We start from the raw sequence: 8274 nt of genomic DNA, 5'->3' as shown, positions 1-8274 counted from the left end.
CGAAGAGCAAGGAATACCGCTCAGTCGCACACAGTATGCAGCCTATGAAAAATACAGGCTGAACATGTTAAAGTTGGAGGAAGAAAGGAGAGTGCACGGAAGGAAGGTAAAAAAGTGGGAAGAAGAGGAGAGTAAAGGGCAAAGGAAGGTAGAAATGAACGAATGAGAGAAGTAGATAAGGCTGGAGAAGAGGCAAAAAAGCGAAAGGAGATAGATGAGGAATTGGAACGAAAATGTAGACAAAGGGCACGAGATCTTGAGTTTTTGGAGCGGGTAGTCGTTCAACCCAATCCTGCAGTAGAATGGGAAGACATAGAAGAATTCTTTCCTGCAAGCAATACAGTACCAGGTGCAAGCGGGATAAATATTGACGATGACTTCGATGCCAGAAGCATCGGGGAAACGATTGACAAAATATATGATGAGATGGGACTAGAAGTAGCCTACCAAGGGGGAAGGGAAGATGAGCGCTTAGAGAGCACACAACTATATGACACTGAGGATACCACCCAAGGTAGTAGGAGCAGGGTACTGTCCCTTGATAGACTGGAGATCAGACAGAATGAAGAGGATGCAAGGGGTTGCGTAATCTAGGATCACTCTTGATCTGACTCCGGTGGGGATACGGAGGATGAGGCACAGGAGGAAGGGAGGCGATGTGAAAAGCTGCTCCCTCGAGGCCAAGTGGTATGATGGTCCAACGCCAGTGAATCTGAACCTAGGACATCGAAGCCAACCAAGGCACATGGCAAACGTGAGGGAACACTCCGCGATCAGAGGAGGGAGACAGCATCCACCTATACAGGCAGATTAAGGGCATTGCCGAGTAGACGGCAAGGTGGTAATACTGCCCCACCAGTAGACGGGAGGAGTGGGGGAAAAGAAAAGGAAGATTGTGCCTTTCAATTCCTGCTGCTAGAAAAAGGGGGAGTGAGGCCACAATACATTCCATGGCCACACATGGACCTAGAAAACTTAAAAAATAAGCTTCCAATGCTGACATCGGGGGCTGGGCAATGGATACACGAGTTAGAGAAGATGACCGGGGGAGTCACGTAGCTATAGGCGACATCAAGGGCCTCCTGATCACCATACTTGGTGAAAGGGCTGACGATGTTTGGAAACGGGCTGGGTATCCAAAGGTAACGATAACTAACACTACCCATGACGGAGCACCATTTAATAAATGTGGAGCAGCAGTGTGGAAAGCGCTGTGAACGCTATACCCAGACACATCAGACATGGGAGCTATAATGACTCAGAAAATTAATGAGTTAGAGGATCCGTTGATTTATATCCAAAATTTTCAAGACGCGTGGGTGCTCGAAACGCATGAGTCTTGGTCAAAGTCTATCCCTGTCTTCTACCACATTCTGTGTCAAGGAATGCCTTAACCGGTGCAAAAACAGCTCAAGAAATTGGTAGGGATCGAAGCCAAACCATGGGCCGAAATTCAATTGACAATTGCACACTACTGTAGATTGTTACAAGAAAAGAACCGAAAAAAGGAAACAATTCGTAAAGGGGAGGAAGCAAAGCTGGTACAAAAGAAGCTCTCGAAGTATACACTCGAAGGAGCCATGTTGACCAGCCCAGCCGAGCCCAACACGCAGCAAGTAAATAACCAAGCTAATATGGTATATTACCCGAGGAGTAGAGGATTTAGAGGAAGAGGATGGCAAGGTGGCCAGGGAGGTTTCAATGCTAATCAGGGAGGTTTTCAAAATAACCAAGGCGGATTTCAGAATGAACAGATGAGCGGTCAAGCCATGCCGGATGGGAAGATGGTCCGACCACCGCCAGTATGCTGGCTGTGCAGAATGACAGGACATGTGGCGCATGTGCAGAAACCAAGGCATGTGGCAAAATGGCCAAGGAATGGGAGCAGGTATGGTGAATCAGCCTGCCGCCCCGCAACAAGGCAATGCGCAGGGCCACATAGTACAGCAGCAGGCAGCAAGCTTGCAAAAAGGTGCACAACAAGGGTTCCAACCCTCAAACATGGGGAACTTGCAACGGGGGCAGCCCCAACAGGCACCGCCGCCGGTGCCACAAGGAATGAGCAATGGAGGGGGAACCAACCCCGGGAATAGGGGTATTCCACAAACTTACAGTGGGCCGAACCTATACATAAAATAGGACAGCTCACGGGAAACTCTGATGTGCTCTATCCTATCGGTGACACCAGACCCTAATAGGGAACCCAGGGTAAATGTCACCATAGGGGGTAAGGAATATTCCTTCTTAGTTGACACGGGTGCGACACGTTCGTGCATACGAGCAGGCAAGTTTTCCTTGTCCGGCGAGGCTATAGATACTCAGAGTTTCACTGGAGCTCATAGCAGAGTTCCCTTTACAGACACACTCCCAGTCTCAGTGGGAGAGCGTGAAATGAATGTGCCCTTATTGTACTCACGTCAGTCCCCAGTAAACATCATGGGTCGAGATTTGGGTCCACGCCAGGAATGCACTATTCTAATGTCTGCGAAATGATCAGAGCATACTCTGAATGTGCAGCCATGAGAGCTATACCGCTGGAGCCAGACGTTTTTGCATATGGCGTACGAGTGCTTATGGCGGGATTGCCAGGCCTCGCAGACAAACCTATGAGAACCCCTGACAAATTTCTATTTAGACCAAGAATACCTATGCATGAGGAAGAGGGACAAATATTTCCCTTGGAAATACACACTGCTGGTAGAAGGATATGATTACGAAGGAAGGCAATGGTGCACTGTTATCGCCATTGAAGAAGGGTATCGAGTGACTGACGTCACGGATGACGATCTGTTCGAAGAACACCCTGACTTAGAAGAGACAAGAGTGGAAGTCTCATATTCTGGGTCAAAATGATCAAACGGGAAGTGCCACAGAGAATGATGTTGGCGATGGTACGTCCAGAATACTTCGAGGAGGACATGGCCCAGGTGCCTGTCGCAGTATGGACAACAGGGCCTTATGACGAAGGACTCCTGAAGGGGGCGGGAGAGGTGAAAATCAAACTAAAGCCAGGAGCGATCCTACCAAGAGCGCGACAATATCCCATGTCCAGAGAAGCGGATGAGGGGATCGCAAAGACAATTTCCGCCATGATGGAACAGGGCATCCTAGTGACATCAGAATCATCCTGTAACACAGTGATCTATCCCGTCAAGAAATCGAAGGGCGGATCTTGGCGTTTAATCCAGGATTTAAGGGCATTAAACAACATTGTCGAAGCGGAGTTCCCTCTAGTCCTTAACCCGTCTACAATTTTGTGTAGCATACCCACTGAGGCAAAATATTTCACGGTGATCGATTTGAAAAATGCATTTTTCTCAATTCCGTTGCACCATGACTCGCAAGACTTGACAGGCAAATGCGCCTGAAAAGCACGATGCTGCCACAGGGGTATTGTGAGTCCCCATCCATTTTTAACAAAGTCCTGCAAATGGACCTAAGCAATATTGCGGTAGACAGTGTTGTTTTGCAGTATGCAGATGACATTCTGATCTGCAGCACCACTGAAGAGCAATGCAGGAGTGACTCTGTCCAGCTACTAATGATACTAGCTGAGAAAGGGTACAAAGTTGATAAAGAAAAGTTGCAATACTGTCAGCAGGAAGTGCTATACATAGGGCAACTAATCTCTCATGAAGGGAAAAAGATAACCCCAGAAAGGGCTGAAGCCATCATGAACACGGCCAAGCCACGCACGAACAAGCAAATGCAAAGCTTTTTAGCCCTGTGCAATTATGTCCGAGCTTGGGTCTTTGACTACAGCTCGTACACCAAGCCCTTGCTTCAGCCCCTGAAGAAGGCCCAAGCGACGAAGGAAGAAATCAAGTGGACTGAGGCAATGGAAAAGGGTTTTTCAGAACTCAAGAGGGCAATTTGTAAGGCCCCAGTTCTCGGGATCCCTAATTATGCAGAAGAATTCTATCTGTTCTCACATACCGATGGCAATTTTATGACGGCAGTACTTGTTCAACGAACATCGCTGGGGTGCAAACCTCTAGCATATTACATCAGGAGTCTGGACCCGGTTATGAGGGGCCACTTCCCATGCGAACAAAATCTGGCCGCCGCCGCGTTTGCCATCGAGAAGGCGTCTTCCATTGTGATGGGGTGCTCCATGACATTGTATGTCGAGCACTCACTGTTCACCATATTGGAGAAGCCAAAAGGCACATTGACATCACAGAGAGCATCCGCCTATGAGGTGATCATCTCTAATCCATCGATTAAAATAGTTTGATGTAAAACGGTGAACCCTGCAACGTTCATAATAGAACCAGTAACCGAGGGTGAACCGGTCCATGACTGTGCAAACTATGAAGAATTCTACGATGAAATCCCAAGGGTAAAGGAAAACGCCCTGCCAAGTGGGGAGGTCGTCTTCATTGACGGGTCTTTTAGAATCGACCAAGAAGACGGACAAAGGTATACAGGCGTAGCTGTGGTGAAACACCTGGCAAATGGAGAGTTTCAGGTACTCGTCAGTGCGCGAATACCCTCTCACTATTCAGCCCAAGCTGCAGAACTGGTGGCACTGATACTCGCCGTTGAAAATCATGCAGATCAGGAAGTGACGGTGTACAGTGATTCAGCCTATGTGACTTCCACCGTGTACGCAGGCTTAGAACGATGGAAAAGGAGGGGTTACCTCCGAGCAGACGGCACGCCAGTGCAACATGCAGCCTTACTGGATAAGCTGATAAAAGCACTACAGCTCCCAGTGTGCATAGCGGTTGTGAAATGCACCGCTCACACCAAGGGTACAGATTTCATGTCACGTGAAAACCATGACGCGGACACGGAAGCCAATCGCATGGCATCCAAGAATGAAACACTCATGGACGTGGAGGTGGCACGTACCCATGAACAAATGATAGTAGCGCGAGCCACACCAGAAGCCTATAGCAATATGGGGCAGACTCAGCTAATGGAGCTCCAAGGGGAGGCACCTCAGGAGGAGAAAAATGTATGGAAGCGTCAAGGGTGTTCTTTAAACCCTTCTGACGGATTGTGGAGGCAAGACAGCACTGGTAAACCAGTAATGCCTGTCACCCTTCTAAAGGTAGCGTTAGAACAGCTCCACTACCCCTTACACATGTCAAAAGAAAATCTTGATGCAACGCTCGTAGAAGACTGGTTCACGTCGAATTTAGCGGAGCATGTTGCATTTTTTATGGTCAACTACATAATTTTTCAGCAATCCACCTCTGGGCACACATTAAAAGTAGTGAGAGGAATCATTCCCAGACCTAATGGACCGTTCCAGCACCTAAATATCAGTTATGTCGATATGATTCAGGTGTGTAATGGGTGCAGGTATTTAATTGTGGTGGTGTGTCCTTTCTCAAGATGGATAGAAGCAGGCCCCTGTACACACCCCGATGCAGCAGAACATTTTTGGTGAGAGAAGTGTTCCCTAGGTGGGGGGTGTGTGAGGTAATGAGATCAGATAATGTGCCCCATTTTGTAAACACAGTGTTTGAGCAGATTAGCTTGTTGCTTGGTATAAAGCACAAGTTCTTGTCGACGTATCACCCAGAGGGAAATGGGATATGTGAGCGCCTCAACGGCCTGTTAAAAGAGAGAATAGCCAAGTTGAAGCTCACATTAAGGAAGGGATGGTTGCACTGTCTACCGCTGGTATTGTATGTTCTTCGGAACCAACCAGGCTCTGACCATCATCTTACTCTGAACAAAATTGTTACTGGTAGAAGGATGAGGACCTCTCTTACCCCCCGAGACAGGTCTAGATGTGATGCCCAGCCTGCTAGGGATGTTCTGGGAGCAGAGATGAAGGATTACCTTGACTGTATCACATCCAGCACCACTGTCATTTCAGGCCAGCTGCAGCGACGGCGTAAAGGCAACAGCACAGCACAAACCAGAACAGACAGTGCTGATGCAGGCGCAGCTCACAGCCTTTGTGCGCCCCTTGTCTGCCCTCGCCACAGCGTCCTCATAAGGAATTTTACAAGGAAAAAATGGGACGAGCCAAGGTTTAATGGCCCTTTCATCGTAGAGGACTGCACCCCGTCCGCTGCCAAACTCGAGGACAGAAGAGCCTGGATCTTCCTAAACGACATCAAACCGTTTATAGGAGACAGCACTCCTACTACATCCACCTCCAAGGAATCTACAGGCAACAGGGAAGGACCTCAGCAGGTGCAGGCAAGATCTATGGCGAGGAAGAAGGACGCATGAGCAGAGAAGAAAAGAAAAGAGCCAGTTTGTCAAAATCGTGTCCACACTGAACTTTTCCATTATGCACAGAGAGACAAAAACAAGCAAACAAACACTCTGTGCAGCCAAAAGTGCAGGGTAAAGAAGAGAATCATACATTCCGAAACCGCAGTGACACTCGTAACTCGAACACGTTGAACCACACAAAGCATTGAACATGAACTCTAAGACTCTGATAAATAGTAAAATAAGACATTTCTGAGAACCAAAAAACATTATCCTAAAGCATCCAGTACCAAGACTTTGTGCACAGAACCTATCGTACATCCCGGCAGAAGTCTCAAGTGGGATGTACTCACCTACTTCCAGCTCGTGCTCCTATCATATCCGTCACTCAGAGGGAGAGGAACAAGTGTCACAGAATACATTCAAGATCCAGAAAATAAGGAGGTAATCAGGCAACTACTGACTGTCACCACAGAGGCCTTCGCCGAGTTGTCCGAGCACAGTGAAAGAGAGACTAATGCTCCCACCTCAAGTGATCAGTGATGAAATAACATATACATTATTCTTTCGAATCATAGAGGAGTGCCCAGGACTTGTTGGGAGAACCACAGATACACTGACTTTCACCAGAGATCCCCGAAACAATGACTTTTTGAACCAAGTGTGGTACAAACTGAACCATGTGGTAGCAATCCACGAAGCAGGAAAGTGCAAAAACTGCTCACGACAAAAGAAAGACTGTGATCGGGACCCAGCAAAACAAAGCATATGTCCCTGTCCCCTGCAGACACGCAGCTAGCCCACAATGTCCTGATTAGACTAGTCACAGACTATCCAGAAATGGTGGGAAGGCCTGCTGATGTTGATGTTGTCACTTTCCTCAGAGATCCAGTTAATTTCCTACACATGAAGACTCTTCTCCACGGGATTTTGCTCCAAGTGGAACTGTCCAACTTCCAGCGAGAGTTCCTAAGGAGATTCCTGTGAGACTGTTCGTCGAGGGACAGATCGAGGGAAGTACAAAGACTGTTCATGGCACAAAAAAGGGCCCGTGATCTAGAGGCCAGAAAGTAAGAGCAAATGTTGTTGACACCAGGAGACAGCAGATGTGCATTCCGAGTCTTCTTCCACCTCATTGAGAACTTTCCAGAACTAGTGGGTAGACCCATCAATGTCGACCTGCCCAACTTCCTCAGTGACCCTGCCCAACTTCCTCAGTGACCCAGCAAAGAACGCGCAACTCAACAGGTAGCTGAGAAGCAATTACGGACATCCATTGCTGAGGAGAGCCTAAGGGGGCGGAGATGCACGATAAAACTCTTCATCATCCTTCCGCCGAGGACAGAGTAAGAAAACAAGGACAAAGTTCTCCAATTCTGCTAACTTAGGACAGATTGAGAAGAGCAGAAACAAGGATAACCACATCGTGTTCATATTTTATTTTTTATTTTCATTTTTATTTCCTATATTTTTCTTCTATTTTTCATCATCTTTCTGCCGTGGCGCAGATGGAAGAGAGAGACACTAGTCTTCAACGTGTCAACGAACGACCAATTGGAAGGAACAGACATAAGAACTTCACCATCGTGTTTTCCATTTTCAACATCTTTCTTATTTCCTCCTACCTTCTCATCCGTTCACTTTTATTTGTATTTGTATTTTTATTTTTTCTACATTTTATTTTTGCGAGATTTGTAGCGAATGCATCTCTTCATGGTGTCATTGCTAATAGATTCCTGCATGTCCTCAGGGCCAAGGTGAATTGGAGGGGTGCCCTGGGACTGTGTTTATTATAGAAATGCAAAATGAAAATTATATGATAAAGACGGTAGTCTAACCTTTCTCCATAGTCTAGCTAAACAGTACTGTGCCGCATATCTCGAGACTACTGGTTACATCCATAAAGTCTCTAACTATCAGAACTGCATTTTTTATTAGTGCACGGAGTGTCCCATTGTCTGTGCATCCACCAGATAACAAATATCTGGGTCCCACAAAACCACCCAGACCATAGATTGTCATCCCTGTTCCTAGAAAAGCTGGTGGCAAAGCAAACAAACTGAAACTGAATGTAATAAATAGTGACAGCTA

Source organism: Ambystoma mexicanum, chromosome 3p (genome assembly GCF_040938575.1).
Source record: "Ambystoma mexicanum isolate Mex_15411 chromosome 3p, UKY_AmexF1_1, whole genome shotgun sequence".
Classification (NCBI taxonomy): Eukaryota; Metazoa; Chordata; class Amphibia; order Caudata; family Ambystomatidae; genus Ambystoma; species Ambystoma mexicanum.
This window is presented reverse-complemented; position numbering follows the sequence as displayed.